Source organism: Silene latifolia, chromosome 6 (assembly GCF_048544455.1).
Source record: "Silene latifolia isolate original U9 population chromosome 6, ASM4854445v1, whole genome shotgun sequence".
Classification (NCBI taxonomy): domain Eukaryota; kingdom Viridiplantae; phylum Streptophyta; class Magnoliopsida; order Caryophyllales; family Caryophyllaceae; genus Silene; species Silene latifolia.
Genome location: NC_133531.1, coordinates 91,775,028 through 91,784,690, shown reverse-complemented (window position 1 = coordinate 91,784,690; position 9,663 = coordinate 91,775,028).

The window sequence follows — 9,663 nt, the reverse complement described above, 5'->3', positions numbered from 1 at the left end:
ACTTAAGTCATCCGTGAAGGTTATAAAGTAGTCATAATTACCACGAGCGGTGATACTCATTGGTCCACATACATCGGTGTGTATGAGTCCCAATAGTTCACTAGCTCGTGTCCCTTTACCACTAAAAGGATTACGAGTCATCTTGCCAAGTAGGCAATATTCGCATGTACCATATGATTGATAATCAAATGGTGTAATCACATTAGTCGAAATAAATCTTTTGATGCGATTCTCGTTTATGTGACCTAATCGACAATGCCAAATGAACGCTTCACTTGGGTCACTTGATTTGGGTTTCTTTTATTGAATGTTATAGATATCATTAGTCGGATTTGAGGTCTCTAAAATGTAAATGCCATTGATAGAGGAAGCTTGGCCTATAACCAAGTCGTTCCTAGAAATAGTACAACGATTGTTCTTAATGACAAAACAAAAACCGTCCATGTCTAGCATGGCGATTGAAATAATGTTTTTAGAGAGCGTAGGCACATAAAAACAATTATGTAAATACAACTCAAATCCGTTAGGCAAAGCTAAAACATAAGTTCCTTTGGATTCGGCCGCTACTCGAGCTCCATTTCCAAGGCGTAGATCCACATCTCCCTTGCTAAGCCTCTCCACATCTCTTAAACCCTGTAAATGATTACAAAGGTGAGAACCACAACCGGTATCTAGTACCCATGTCGTAGTGGAAGTATAATTTATATCAATAACATAAATTTCCTTAGGAATTTTACCTTTTGGAGTGATAATTCCTTCCCTTATATTTCGCAAATATACGGGACAATTCCTAAGCCAATGTCCCATGCCATAGCAATAATGGCACTCATCATTAACTTGCTTGAAGTTTTTTTATTTTCTTTCCTTCTTCTTGAACTTTTTGCCCTTTGAAGCAAGAACTTGATTGCTTGAGCTCCCACTAGTTTTGGCATCTTTATCTTCCAGAGACAAAGACCCTATAGATTGTATGAGGTAGTCTTCCTGAGACGGACTCACACGATGTCTAGTAGTAGTAGGTGGTTTAGAAGAGGTGATGAAGTTAAGGTTTCCATCCGAACCTATCCCAAAATGAAGTTCTCTAGTAGTGTCGAAATCATTGTTGGAGCATACGTCGTCAAAAACATTGTGGTAAGACTCAATAGTTATTGGTGCGGTAGCATTTGATGGATTCATTGTAATGAACTACAAATATGGAGGAAAAGGAAATATTAACATTTATCTTTTAATATCATACTTGCAAATGATTAACAAGATATGAACATTTATATAGTGACCTCTACCCAACTATCATAAATGATTCCAAGATCCAAATTCATATTAATTTAGGGCAGGTGTGCCGAAATACCCTTCATTAACATAACTCGGTGGATTAACCTCTTAATCGATTCTACTTTTAGAACTCTTGGTCGATAAAATTTACATTAATATTTATCTCTAGCCCGAAACACATCCGGAAATCGTCGTGAATACTTTCGTTGAGTACAACCCAAATTTCGAATAAATGTGTCCATAATCCAAATCCATATCAACTTAGGGCACGGTGTGCCGAAATACCCCTTATTAACATGAATTCGGTGGATAGACATTTATCACCCACTTCCCCTACGTAACAAGGTTTGTACCCCGGTGGGGCCGAGCGCACTCCCTCGCGAAATAGGTTTTCATGGTTTCTACTATTTGGTAAGGCTATGTCTCAATTGATTGTTTTAGCGAGAGGTCATGTCAATTTATTATCTATCACGTTTTAAGTGAACTAAAGCGGTGAACTACGATAATTTTAATTGACACGGTCGATAAACTCGATAAAATGACAATGCATGTTTTAGTTATGGCGATTTAGCGATGCATGTGACATAAAAATAAAATGCAAGCATAAAATAAATCCTAGTATGGCCTTTCCTAAAATAGAAAAAAAACTATTTAACTATTACATATTCGGAAACCAACTCCATTGGTCCCTTGAACTTCGGTTGTGGCACGCATCTCGAGGTAACACCGTCTTTATGTATCGCCATCTTGAAGAAATCCGTCTTTGGGAACTCCGAGATAAATTAAATTACATAATAAATTACATAATTTCCTATTATACATTTGTAACTAAAATAAAGTAAATCTATTAAATTACAAAACGGTGATACGAGATCACAATAAAATTACAACCGAATCGATATTCCCATACATTTCGGGTAATACCAATTAAAAACTAAGGCCATACTAAGTAAAATTACATAATTCAAAATTACATAAATAAAATTATGACAATCATAAAAAAAAATGCAGCATTATAATATGTATGAACATGCCCAATTTTATGCTAAATCGCCTTTAAGTAGCCAATATCGTATATTACTCGGTTTTTACGGATTTGCGTGATTTCAACATTTTACAATCACAAAAATTACATAAATTCATATTTATGCATAAGTTAATTACCCTAACCTCTTAGGACTCAAAATTTAGTCATCACTAATTATTTGACCATAATTAACCTATATTTCTAAAATTGTTCATTAATGGACCAAAAATTACAAAAAATAAGCTATAAACTTCAAATAAATCACAAAATTTCAAATAAATTCAAAATTTGAAATTTAAACTCATGAACATTCTGGAAAAAAACCATGACACTCATAATGTTCAAAAAATTAGGTTAAAAATTTCGAAATTTTTCCGGAAAAACAATGTTGCGGTTTATCGGTTTTTAACAAAATAATCATAAAAACATGAGAAAAATTATATTCATTAACTTTTCAATTTTAGATCTGAAAAAGATAATAAAATGCAACATATGATTTTTTTCTTTAGTCATATAGTATGTTATATTAATATTTCACTAATAAAGTCACTATTCATGCCATTTTTCTTCAAAAATCCATAAATCATGTAAAAAGACTTTAATATAGCCTATTATTTTACACACATCTTGTAAAATTGCATGTGACATCATACTAAATTTCTATGACCAGATTCGAAATTTATCTCATATTAACCTATTTTTCACCTAAATCCGAATTTAATAATGAAAAATCAATTTTTCGAGCATAACAAGTCCAAAAACTATGAAAATTTACAGGTTATCTCAAAATAATATATGTGACAACATATCCAAAAATCACTGGAAAATTCGAAGTATAGCTAATTTTAGACCGAAAATGACATTTTTACTCATAAAATCATATTTAAATGCCATTATTGTATAATATGAACAATAAAAATCCGTAAATTAACCAAAATATCCTAAAACACTTTAGGACCAGAAATTTAACATGCATAAATTAATTTCGTGATATTTCATAATAACACAAATTATTCAAGTTTTATATGTTATTCTTATAACTCGGAAAAACTTTTAACCGATTTGCATGCAAACAACCATGGCTCATGATACCGATTGAAGGAAAAGTAGATCTATATACTTACATATTCAAATATATTATAAATTAATTTGTCATAAAATTAACTAATGATCTTATGCATGCAAACATTAAATCAAAATAAGGAAGAAACATTATTCTTACATTGTGTTTTCGGTTCAAATGGGCACAAAAGAGATCTCCTTCTCTTTTGTTCTTGAGCTTTCCTTTTGGATGAACAAAGACCCAAGTGTAGGATCTCTCCCAAGGAATTATACCCAAAGCTTACTCTTAATTAAAATTAATATTATGAGTACTAGATAATATTAATTCTTGTAGAAAAATGACCCAAAAATATTTGGTTTTTGCTCTCAAAAACCGGTTGAGAGAGAGGAGAATGGAAGGTGATTTTCTCTTTCTAAAATCTTAATGTTTGATAAGTTAGAATGAATGAATCTCTTACACACTCATGCATGTAGTGTATATCAAAAATAAGACAAAAACCCTTTTGCCTTTTCTTTGGTGAAACCGGGTAGGAGGGAAGAGGAGGGAAGAAAAAGACCCAATGCATGCTCTTGTTTGCCTTCACAATGCAAACTAGGGTTGCATGGCTAGGCTATAATCCAAATGATTGTGTTTTCCACTAATTTAAACAACACAATATTTAGCCTAATTCCCTCTTAATTTCGGTACACTCATAATATGGGATCCATATTATTTTTGTCAATTGTCAATATGTCACATGTCATATGTAACATAAATTTGTTATATATTTTTAACATATTAAAAATCAACGTATTAATAAAAATACGTCATATACAAAAATCGACTTAGTAATTCATAAGTACTTGTGCCAAAATATTTTACCAATTTATAAATCTTATTTATAATAATTCATTCAAATTTAATTGTTTCCATAAACAATAATTTCATCCGAGTAATGATACAATTCGATTACTCAGACCGTATCTCATTTAATCACATTACAATGTGATACGTAAATTTTACTTCCAAAATCGTCCGTCAATTTTCAAGTAATTTAATTAACTCGTAACGTTATACGATTAATTAAATGATCAATTAAGAGTGTTGCCCTATAGGTATGACCTAGGGGGTAAACTGATCACCACCGTCAGACGACGAAATGAATGTCAAACTCTAGTCAGCCAATCATTACCGATATATGTTGACCAGTTGACAGTAAAAATTACTTCCCAATTGTATTCTTTAAAATGAGACTTAAACATGTGATCATCATGATCAATAGTTGTGATCGCATTATTGTCGGAGGACACTTATTCCAACACTAGCTCTAAGCTCTCTGCCTCTAACACATGTGACGGGTCACTCACATACTTCCGCAGCTGAGATACATGAAACACATTATGCACTCTCTCTAACGCAGCTGGTAAAGCCAGACGATATGCAACCTCTCCAACCCGCTCTAAGATCTCATAAGGCCCGATGAACTTCGACTCAGGCTTGCCTTTCTTCCCAAATCTCATAACCCCACGCATAGGAGACACTTTCAGAAGAACCTTATCCCCAACCCGAAACTCTATATCCCGGCGATGTAGATCTCGCATAACTCTTTTGCCTATCCCGAGCCGCTCTCATCCGTTCCCCGATCATCTTAATCTTCAATCATCTCATGTACCATCTCTCGGTCCTAGAACCATCGCCTCAAAGATCATCGTCCCAACAAATCGGACTCCTACATCTCCTCCCATATAAAGCCTCAAACGGTGCCATACCAATACTAGTGTGATAGCTGTTGTTGTTAGAAAACTCTATCAAATCCAACCTCTGCCCCCAAATGCCTACCACCAAAGTCCATCACACTAGCTCGTAACATATCCTCAAGAGTCTTGATCGTCCTCTCGGTCGGCCAGACCTGTCGTCGCAGGATGAAATGCTGTACTCATCTTCAAAGTTGTTCCCAAAGATTCCTGCAACTCTTTCCAAAACCTTGATATAAATCTCGCATCTCTGTCAGACACTATGTCCTTAGGGACTCCATGTAACTTAAGCACGTTATTTCGATAAGCCATAGCCAATTGTGCTTTAGTCCATGTATCTTTCATTGGAACAAAGTGAGCTGACTTTGTCAGTCGATCCACTATAACCCATATCATGTTGTTACCCTGTTGACTCTTCGGCAAACCCACGATGAAATCCATAGAAATGGATTCCCACTTCCACTCAGGTACCTCTAAAGACTGAATCTTACCTTGTGGTCGTCGCTGTTCCCCTTTAACTCTCTGGCATGTCAAACAACGGGCCACAAACTCAGCTGTTTCTTTCTTCATCCCAGGCCACCAAAACGTGTTCTTTAAATCCTTGTACAGCTTGTCACCACCTGGATGCACTGAATACGGTGTACTATGTGCCTCTGTCATGATAGTCTTTTTTAGCTCCTCATCATTCGGGACACACCACCTACCGTCAAATCTCAAACTACCATCTGTATGAATGGAGAATCGAGACACTGTCCCTTTCTCTACTCCAGCTCTCCACTCAACTATCTTGGGATCCAACTCCTGTTTACCTCGAATATCCTCATAAAGATCAGGTTGCACTGGCAAATCTCCCATGGTATCCCCGCTCTGCATCATATGTATCCCAAACCTCGCTACCTCATCTCTCAACCTCATCAAAGATAGAGCTGTACACAAAGAATGTACACTCTTTCTACTCAAAGCATCTGCAACGACATTGGCTTTCCCTTCATGGTAGATAATTTCCATGTCATAATCGCCAATCAGCTCCATCCACCTCCTCTGTCTCATGTTCAACTCCTTTTGAGTGAAGATGTACTTGAGACTCTTGTGATCCAAAAATACCTTAAAGATTGCTCCATAAAGGTAATGTCTCCATATCTTGAGAGCAAACACCACTGCACCCAACTCCAGATCATGTGTAGGGTAGTTCTCCTCATACGGCTTCAATTGCCTAGAAGCATAGGCAATCACCTTACCGTTCTGCATCAACACACATCCCAACCCATTCTTTGAGGCATCTGTATAAACCTCAAAGTTCTCGATCCCTTCAGACAATGCTAAGATAGGAGCTGTGGTCAAACGCTCCTTTAATGTTTGGAACGCCGTCTCACAACTCTCATCCCAACGAAACCTGTTCTCTTTCCTCATCAAAGCTGTCATAGGTCTAGCTATCTTGGAGAAATCTTTCACGAACCGTCCGTAGTATCCAAAAACCCAAGAAACTCCTGATCTCAGCAACATTCTTTGGTGCTTCCCACTTTGTCATTGCCTCAATCTTTGCTGGATCTACAGCTACTCCCTTCTTAGAGATCACATGCCCCAGAAAAGCAACTTTCTCTAACCAGAACTCACACTTGGATAGCTTCGCATATAACTTATGCTCCCTCAAAGTCTGCAACACAATCCTCAGATGCTCCTCATGCTCCTCCTTAGTCTTGGAGTAGACTAAGATGTCATCGATAAACACCACTACAAACTTGTCCAAAAACTGTCTGAAGATTATGTTCATCAAATCCATAAACACAGCCGGTGCATTAGATAACCCAAACGGCATCACCACATACTCATAATGGCCATACCTCGACGTGAAAGATGTCTTTGGTATGTCCACCTCTCTAATCTTCACCTGATGGTACCCCGACCTCAAATCAATCTTCGAAAAGACTGATGCCCCACTCAACTGATCAAACAGGTCATCTATCCTCGGCAAAGGATACTTGTTCTTCACTGTCACTCGGTTCAACTCTCTGTAGTCTATGCACAACCTCAAACTCCCATCTTTCTTCTTCACAAAAAGAACTGGTGCTCCCCACGGCGATACACTAGGTCTAATGTATCCCTTCTCTATCAGATCATCTAGCTGTTTCCTGAGCTCCTCCATCTCTTTAGGACCCATCCGGTACGGTGCCTTAGAGATTGGCCCCGTCCCCGGTTACAACTCAACTGTGAAATCTATCTCCCTCCTCGGTGGCAGCCCCGGAATCTCCTCTGGAAAAACATCTGCAAACTCTCCCACCACTGGTATCTGATCAACTGTCGGACTCTCTATCCGGTCATCTCTCACATGGCACAAGACTTCAAAGTAACCGCTGTAATCAACTTAACTTTGGGTTTGACCAGAAACCCACGATAAGATACACTAACACCCTTAGGCCCTCTCAAAGACACTTTCTTTTGATGACAGTCTATCTTAGCTTTATACTTTCCCAACCAATCCATCCCGACTATCATCTCAAAACCGTCAAAAGGAAACTCTAGCAAGTCTACAGGTAGATCAACTTGCCCAACTTTCATAGGTACATCCCTATACAACCTCCCACAAGATACAGACTCACCCGAAGGTATAAAAACTTTCTCACTTACAGACTCATATACCCTCAAACCCAACCTTTTAACATGACTCAAGATACAAACGATCGTGACGCCCCGAATCAAACAAAACAAAGGTATGAATACCGTTAACAAGAAAAGTACCAGTGATAACATGTGCATCATCCTCAGCTGCTTTCTTGTCCATCATGAACAACTTTCCACTGGTCTTCTGTCCACCTCCCTGGACAGTACTGGCTGATGTGGTCGGCTTAGCACCCGACCCCTGATTGTTGTTGTTGTTCGTAGCTGGTTTCTGATAAGAATTACCGCCATTGTGGTTACCTCCACCCTGATAGCTCTGACTTCCCCGGTTAGACCACGACCCAGACGGTCTATTGCTCGCATAACTCTGTGTAGGTCCTTCAGAATAGGTCCCCCGAGCCGATCCCTGAAAAGCTCCCGGTGCAATTGTGCACTCATGTCTCTTGTGGCCTACACCGCCACAGCCAAAGCAAGTCATTCCCCAACTACCACTGCTACTCCCACGGCCACGCCCAAAGGAAGCCCCAGCACTGAACCCTGACCCAGCAGAAAACCCACTAGCTTGATTGTGGTTGCCTTTCTTGTGAGTAGATTGGCCACACCCTCACTCTCAGCCTTTCTTTTCTCAACACCCACTCTCTCCTGAGCCATCTCTACTAACCTTTCAACTCTCCCAGCCCTCTCATAAGCTTCCTTAACATCAGTAAGGACTCCCACAGGTAGCTTATCCATGATCTTAGGGGTCAACCCCCTCTCAAACCTCAGCGCCAGGTTCTCCTCACTCAAACCCATATCCTCAGCATACCTAGACTTCTCATTAAACTGCCTATAGTACTCAGCCACAGACATGTCAGATGTCATCTTAAACCCGTCAAACTCCTCTCTCAGCTTACTCCTCACATGCTCCAGTACCAACTCTTTCCTCATAGCCCTACGGAACTCATCCCAAGGTATAGCAGGTAAGCCCTGGTTAGCATACAACTCTCTAGCACTCACCTTCACCTTATCCCACCACTCACCAGCTGCTTCCCTCAGGTAGAACGCAGCTTGTTCTACTCTCATCTCATCAGGACAGTGAACCAGGTCTAGTATATTCTCCATCTCACGATGCCAATTGTCAAGAAGGTTTGGTTCCCCGGTTCCCTTGTACTCTTTTGGGTTAAACCTCGCTATATAAAGGCTGATCTTAGAGTGATCAACCTCCTTATCCTTTCCCACTTTCTTTAAGGCCTCGGTAAGAGCATCCTGATGCTCCAACATCTTAACGATATCATCTATGTTCATGGTCTCAGCTCTCGCATTCAAAGCGTTTCTCTTGGGCGGCATCTTAAAACTATATAATAAAGGGTAGATATAAACATACGCACTATAACCCCAAAACACGAAAACAGACTGCCAAGAACACACTCGATCGAGTGCCTAAACCTACTCGATCGAGTAAGAGGCTACTCGATCGAGTGCCCACCATACTCGATCGAGTGCCCCGACATCAGACCCCAAACAGACCTTCTGATCTCTAACATACTCGACCGAGTAGCCCAGCTACTCGATCGAGTGCCCCCTACTCGATCGAGTGCCTAAAAACACAATTCTGGTTGCAAAATCGTCATATACCCACTCGATCGAGTCAGACCCACTCGATCGAGTCATGCTAACTCGAATATGCTACCCGCATGCTATATCATATCCCAACATACTATACAACTTTATAATCCCAACATTATACTATAGTTAAGCATGCAATTCTACCAAGCTTTTCATACGATCAACAAAACAATTATATTATGTTATCAAACGCCACATAGTAAACATCCAACATGTTTCTTATTCAAACAACGGTTCTATATACTTCACCAACCTTTCATTCACAATTTCAACCTTCTACTCCCAAACATCCAACAATTACAACATACTTCATCACATCCACACACAAGCTAACAAACAACACATACTTG